This window comes from Carlito syrichta, unplaced genomic scaffold, assembly GCF_000164805.1.
Source record: "Carlito syrichta isolate Samal-C Ts95f unplaced genomic scaffold, Tarsius_syrichta-2.0.1 Scaffold311869, whole genome shotgun sequence".
NCBI lineage: Eukaryota > Metazoa > Chordata > Mammalia > Primates > Tarsiidae > Carlito > Carlito syrichta.
In genome coordinates, this window is record NW_007255965.1 from 1 (window position 1) to 8,198 (window position 8,198).

The following is an 8,198-nucleotide window of genomic DNA, read 5'->3' on the forward strand; positions in this document are numbered from 1 at the left end:
TTTTGTTATTATTGAGCAGCCATCTTATTTGATGATCTGTATAATGTCATCTCGGTATGATGCATATGGTTTACAGATGTTGTATGAGGCTAATGCTCTTGTAGAAATACAGAAAAGATTTTTGGCTACTTTTAATTTTAGGAGTTACAGCTTTAATAGCTACTTTTGAGCCGTAGCATTATCTAGGGAAGTTCATACAACTACGTTTGCTGATCGGCTGTATAAAAACGTTTCTATTGCCGTAGCTATTCAGGAAATCATAGACCAGAAGTTGGAAAGTAATGGTAGTGCTTTGGAGGAAGGAGTTTTAGCAGTAGGGCAAGAACTTGTGACCTTAAAAAAGAAATTAGTTCTCCAATGTCATTCTGAGTTTAAATCTGTCCATACTGGGACAAAGTAACTTGGAATTTGGAACCATTCAGACCTGAGTATAGACCTTACTAAATTACATCAAGAAATTCAGGCATCATTTGCTAATCAAAAATCATTAATGTCTATACTCATCAATGTGGGAATTTGCGGAGCAGTGATTCTTTTGTTGCTGTGTTTACTCCCAATCATCTTCAGAGTGCTAAAGAAGAGCAATATGGAGTTTCATGGTTTCGTGCTAAAAAATAAAAAATGAGGGGATGTTGGGAGCAGCCACGGAGGCCCACTGAGCGTTAGGGATCAGGAAGGGCTGTTGACCCCGAGACCACTAGGATGCGTTCGGGAGCTATTGACCCCATTTCCTCCCCCTTTCTACTCAGCACTAACCAGATTAAGCTCCTGTGAGCTTGAAACATAAAAACTCTGAGACCAGGACAAACCCAAGCTAACTTTAGAAGCTCATTGCTCCCATTCTTCCGCAAACTGCAGTTTTGGCTTTCACACAACTTATAATTCAAACTCGTGTCACATTTAAGAGCCTTAGTATTGGTCACAGGCTTCTGGGTCATAATCTTAGGATTTGTTGAAGGTGTAAATTGTAGAATATAGTTTTTAGAAAGACAGCCATTTTGTTGAAAGAATGCAGCTGGGTTACTTGCAGGTAGCCCACTGTGAACTTTGGACTGGGCCACATTCCAAACATTCTGGGATGGGCCACTTTCATTTGTAAAGTAAATACTTAAGCTTCTATAGAATTGTTGAACTTGGCATAAATCAATCAGCTTAGGATGAAAAAGGTTTATAGAATATGTCAGTCATAGATTAGGTTATCCTTTGTTCTGGGATTTTAAGATTATCATATGAAAAGGGTTTAAAGGCAATCATTGATTAAGTTTTCATGGATTAAATTTTCTGGTGGGTGGGGGAGGCCCCTCCCACACCTGACTTTGTGTATAAAAGACCCATTGTAATTTCCAATATCACTCATTCGCTTCTGCACTAGACTGGAGTCCAGTCTCTTTCTTTCTCTCTTCTTCCCCCCAATCGCCGATGCTGTCTCCACTTTTGGGGGTACCCTGAACCCAGCTGAAGCTGGTCTCTGGCATGTTCTAATCACTTAAAAGAGATGATATATTAATAAAAAATAAAGATCTAACAATATGCTGTCTTTAAGAGATTTATTTTAGCTCTAAGGAGTCAAACAGGCTGATAGTAAGAGGATGGAAAAAGATACAGTATGTCCCTTACATACAACAAGTTCTGGTTTGAGAGCACATCCAACAAAGTTAGCTTAGGCACCCAACTAACATAATCACCTATATAGTGCTGTGTTGTAATAGGTTTATGAATTTTCACAGAAATAATACATAACAAACAAAAAACACAAAGCATCACTTATGTGATTTAATACATGAACACATATTCACATCTTTGAAAGGTCATAACTGAAAGGTTTACATATAGCAGAATAGGGGACTGTATTCTATGCAAATAGTACCAAAAAAAACCCTGAATGCCACATTATATTAGACAAACAGAGTAAAAAACTGTCAGGAGGCAGAGGCAAGAGGATTGCCTGATCCCAGGGGTTCAAGACCAGCATGGACAAATTGGAGATACCCTGTCTTTACAATAAGTCAAAAAACTAACTGGGTTATAGTTTCTGATTCTTAGAAGGCTGAGAAGAAAGGATCACTTGAGCCCAGCAGGCCCAGGCTGTGGGCCGTGGTGGCCATGTCATGCTACTGCTCTCCAGTCTATGTGACAAAGTGAGACTTGAACTCAAAAACAAAAACAAAACACTGTCACACAAAGCAATAAATGAGATTATATAATGATAAAAGGTTCTATTCACTAGAAATCTATAGCAAGTACAAATGTGTATGCAACTGATATCAGGGTTCTCAAATGCATGAAGCAATTATTGACAAAATAAAGCAAAAAAAAGGAACACAACTACTGCAAAAGAATTCAAAAGCCCTCTTTCAATAATTAATAGAAATGCCAGATAAGAGATCAATAAGGAAACAGAAGACATGAACATTAGAGAACATTTAGACTTAAAAGACCTTTATAGAACTCTCTGATCAACACCAGAATACACTCTACAAGATAGATGACATATTAGGACACAAAACAAGTCTTATTACATTAAAAAATGGGAAATTATACAATGTACAAGTAAATAAAATTGGAAATTAAAAGCAGAAGGAAAACAAGCAAATCAAAATATACACGCAACTTAAGCAACACACTTCTTTTTCTTTTTAGTTGGAGTCTCACTCTGTCACCCAGTCTGGAGTGCAGCAATGTGCTATGACCACCGCAGCCTTGACTTGCTGAGCTCAGGGGATCCTTCCACCTCAAGTCTTCCAAGTAGCTGGAACTACAGGTGAGTGCTACCACACTCAGCTAATTTTTTTATTTATCATAGAGATGAGGTTTCCCATGTTGCCCAACCTTGTTTTGAAACCCTGGGCTCAGGCAATCCTCTCACCTTGGCCTCTCAAAGTGCTGGGATTGAGCCACCACATCATTCTTATTCAAGACTTGGGAGATTTACCTAGGTATGCTGGTTCATGCCTATTATCACATCACCATAAAAGGCTGGGGTAGGTGAATCACTTGAGCCCAGGAATTTGAGACCAACCTGGGAAACATAGCAAGACTGCATATATACAGAAAATAAAAATAAAAATAAAAATTAGCCATGTGTGGTGGCAAATGCCTGCCATCTCAGTTACTCAAGGGGCTTAAGAGGAAGAGTCACATGAGCCCAGGAGGTTGAGGCTGTGATGAGCCATAATCCTGCCACTGTACTCCAGCATGGGAGACAGAGTGAGACCTTAACTGAAAAACTAAGTCAGAAAATTAACACAGAAGATAATATTAGGATGACAATTCTACTCACAGTGATATACAAATTTAATGTAATTCTTATGAAAATTGTAATGATAATTTTCTTTGCAAAAATATTTTTTAATCCCAAGTTTATATAGAATCTCAAGGAACTATAAATATCCGAAAAACAGCCTTTTCAAAAAAGAATCAGATAGAGGTATCACACTTTCTGATTTTAAAACATATTACAAAGTTCCTGGCACACAGGAAGACAAACAGGTAATGAAACAAAAAAGAAAACCCCAAAATAAATTCTTATGAATACAATTAAATGATCTTCAACAAAGTTGGCATGACCACACAGTGTGGGAAAAACAGCTTTTTAACACATGGTATAGGATAACACAGAAGAATAAAGAAAAAAAACCTCTTGCAGTGTATATTAAAACTATTTAAAATGATTAAATACTTAAATGTAAGAACTATCATTATAAAGTTATTAGAACCACATAGAGGATGGAGATCAAGACTTTGACCATGATAATGCTTCATTAGCTATTGTATCAAAAGCATAAACAACAAAGAAAAGTACAATGAGACTACCTAATCAAAGTAAAAAAAAAAAACCTTATGATAGGAAACATTCAATGGAATAAAAACAACTCCTAAAAAATGAGAGAAAATATTTGTAATTTACATATTTGATAGAAGTAAAAATTCAGAATATAAAAACAACCCATAAAACTCAACAAAAAATTGAATAACAATATTTAAAAATGAACAAAAATGAAGACATTTCTCCAAAGATATACAAATGACCAACAAGCATTTCAAGTAATTTTCAAAAAGGCAAATGCTGAGATAAATGCAAAGCAAAGCAACGACATACAAACTCATACCCATAAGGATGGCCACTATCAAACAAACACAATAAAAAATGTCATTGGAGATATGGAGAACCTGGAATGCTTGTGCATTGTTGCTGGGGAGAATAATGACGCAGCCACTATGAAAAGGAATATAAAAATGCCTCAAAAAATTAAAAATAAAATTATCCTTTGATCCAAACTGGGTATATATCCAAAGTATACAAAGCATAACCAGAAAAAAATATTTGCACACTTATGATTATTGCAGCATTATTTACAAAAGCCTAAAGATGGAAGCTTCCTAAATGTCCCTCAATGAATGAATGGATAGGAAAAATGTGACAACCTTTAAAAAAGAAAAATTGTCATGTTACAAGAATAAATCTTATGGACATTATGTTAATTTAAATAACACAGTATAAGACATAGTTGCCAATGCCTGTGATCCCAGCACTTTAGGAGGCTGTATGGGAGTATCATCTCTGCATGGCAGTTCAATTACTGTCTAGGCAATACACTATAGCAAGAATCTGTTTCTACATAAAGACAAAAATTAGTCAGGCATATTGGCACAAGCCTGTAATCCCAGCTACTCAGGAGGCTAAGCTGGAACAGTCACCTGAGCCTAGGAGCTAAAGGCTATGATGAGCCTTAATTGTGCCACCACACTCCAGCCTGGATGACAGAAAGAGACCGTGACTCAAATTTTTAAAAAGTTAAAGGAAAGATCTGGAAAACCTCGTTGATATTGGTCTTGGTAATAATTTTTAGTTTTGATATGACAACAGAAGTACAAGAACAAAAGCAAATATAAACAAGTTGGACTGCATCAAACTAAAAAACTTCTGCATAGTAATAGAAACAGGAAGAAGACTTACAGGATAAGAGAAAATATCTGCAGACCATATATCTGACAAGAGGTTAGCATCTAAAATATACAAGGAAATCATACAAATCAAAGGCAAAAGCAATAAAATGATCATCACTTGACTGAAAAAATGCCAAGAATAGTTATTATTCCACTGAAGGCACACAAGTTGCCAAAAGGTATATGAAATGGTGCTTAATAACACTAATCAGAAGGCAATTGCAAATCAACAAAATGATGAGATATTGTTTCACACCTTTCAGAATGACTAATATCAACCAGAAGAGAGATAAATATTGACAAGTATGCGAAGGAAAAAAATCTTGTACACTGTTGTTGAGTTATTTATTTATTTATTGGATCTTGCAGCCCATTATGAACCACTAAGAGGACCCTGAAGAAAGATCACAGAAGTAAAAGCAGAGTTTCTGGAGAATTTTCAGATCATGGAACAACAGATACATTGAGACACTAAAAAGCTGAATAACAAGCCAGAAAATTGACTCTGTCATACTAAAACTACCCACAAATTAAAGCCCCATACCAGATGACTTTCCAGCAGAATTCTACAAAACATACAAGGAGGAGCTGACACCAATCTTACTGAAAGTATTCCAGGCAATTGAGAAAGTTGGGACTCTCCCCAAATCACTTCATGAAGTTAACATCACATTGATACCCAATCCAGGTAAAGATCCAACAAAGAAAGAGAACTACAGGGCAATATCTTTGATGAACATAGATGCCAAAATTCTCAACAAGATTCTAGCTAAACGGAATCAGTAACACATCTCAAAATCATCCATCATGACCAAGTAGGCTTCATCCTTGGGACACAAGGCTTTTTCAACATTTGTAAAACCATAAATGTAATTAAATACATCAACAGATGTCAAAACAAAAACCACATGATTATATCATTAGATGCAGAAAAAGCTTTTGATAAAATTCAGCACCACTTCTTGATAAAAACCCTCGAACATCTAAGCATACAGGGAACATACCTCAAAATAGTAAAAGCCATCTACAAGAAACAAACAGCCAGCATACTCCTAAACAGACAAAATTTGGAACCATTTCCCATGAAAACTGGAGCAAGACAAGGATGCCAACTCTTACCCCTTCTGTTCAACATAGTATTGGAAGTCCTGGCTAGAGCAATCAGAGAAGAAAAGGCAATCAGGGGTATCCAAATAGGAAAAGAGGAAGTCAACTATCTCTCTTTGCAGATGACATGATTATTTACCTTGAAAATCTAAGAGAATCTGTCAAAAACCTCCTTGCACTAATAAAGGACTTTGGCAAAGTCTCAAGGTATAAAATAAATGTGCAAAAGACAATTGCATTTCTTTACACCAATATTAAACAAACAGAAACCCAAATAAAAAGCACAATTCTTGGGGAGACACCTCTTATCAACAAGGGTGCCTGAACGAAGTATATTTGTATACCTAACCCTTAACTGTACCCCACAATATCAAAATAAAAAATATTTATTATAAAAAAAGAAAAAGAAAATAAAAGGCACAATTCCATTCAAAATAACCACAAAAAAAATTGAAATACCTTGGCATCTTCCTAACCAGAAACGTGAAAGACCTTTACAATGAAAACTACAAAACACTGCTCAAAGAAATCAAAGATGATGCAAACAAGTGGAAAAATATCCCATGCTCATGGATTGGAAGAATCAACATTGTAAAGATGTCCATCAATCCAGATTTAATGCAATACCCGTCGAATTACCAGCAACATTCTTCTCAGACCCAGAAAAAACAATACAGGAATTCATATGGAAACACAAATGACCAAGAATAGCCAGAACAATCCTCAGCAAAAAAAAAACAAAGCAGGAGGTATCACTTTGCCAGACTTCAAACTTTATAAGCTACAATAATCAAAACAGCTTGGTATTGGTACAGGGACAGGCATATAGACCAATGGAATAGACCAATGAGATTCCAGAAGCAAAACCTCAATTTCTCAACCAACTCATCTTTGACAAAGCCTCCACCACCCACCACTGGGGAGAGGAGAACCTATTCAGTAAATGGCGCTGAGAAAACTGGCTGACCACATGCAGAAGGCTCAAACAAGACCCGTATCTATCCCCATACACAAAAATTAACTCTAAATGGATCAGAGACCTAAATATAAAACCTCAAACCATAAGAACTGTAGAAAATGCAGGACACGCCCTTATGGAAATTGGAACTGGCATCCAATTCCTGAACAAAACCTGAAATGCACAGGCCATAAGAGATAAGATAGACAAGTGGGATCTCATTAAACTGACAAAGCCAAAGATACCGTCAAGAGAGCAGGGAGACAGCCCACAGACTGGGAAAAAGTATTTGCCAACTCAATGTCTGACCAAGGCCTAACATCTTGGATCTACAAGGAACTCAAACATGCTGAAAACAAAAAAACAAACAACCCCATTATAAAGTGGGCAAAAGATATGAACAGACACTTCACAAAGGAAGACATCCGAGCAGCCAACAGACACAAGAAGAAATGTTCAACCTCATTAATCATCAGGGAGATGCAAATCAAAACCACACTGAGATACCACCTAACCCCAGTCAGAATGGCAATTATCAACAACTCAAAAAATAACAACTGCTGGAGAGGGTGCGGCAAAAAGGGAACACTTCTACACCGTTGGTGGGAGTGTAAACTAGTGCAACCTCTGTGGAAAGCAGTGTGGCGATTCGTAAAAGCTCTAAACATCAACCTCCCATATGACCCTGCAATCCCCCTACTGGGAATATACCCTGAAGAACTCAAATCACTCTATAAAAAAGATACCTGCACACGAATGTTATTGCAGCATTGTTCACAATAGCAAGAACCTGGAACCAACCACGCTGTCCATCAAAAGAGGACTGGATTTAAAAAATGTGGTACATATACCTGATGGAATACTATGCAGCCATAAAAAAGGACAAAATCATGAATTTTGCAGCAACCTGGATGGAGTTAGAGTCTATAATACTAAGTGACCTCTCACAGAAACAAAGATCTGAGTATCACATATTCTCACTCATATAGTGGACCTTGATATTCCAATGCACTACTATAAGAAAATGACTGACAGTGTTGGGAAACTATGGAGGGGGGATGGGACTAATGGTAGTAAACATCTATCTGGAAATGGGGAGACACCTGTTATCAACAACGGGGCCTGAATGAAGCATATTTGTATACCTAACCCTTAACTGTACCCCACAATATCAAAATAAAAAATA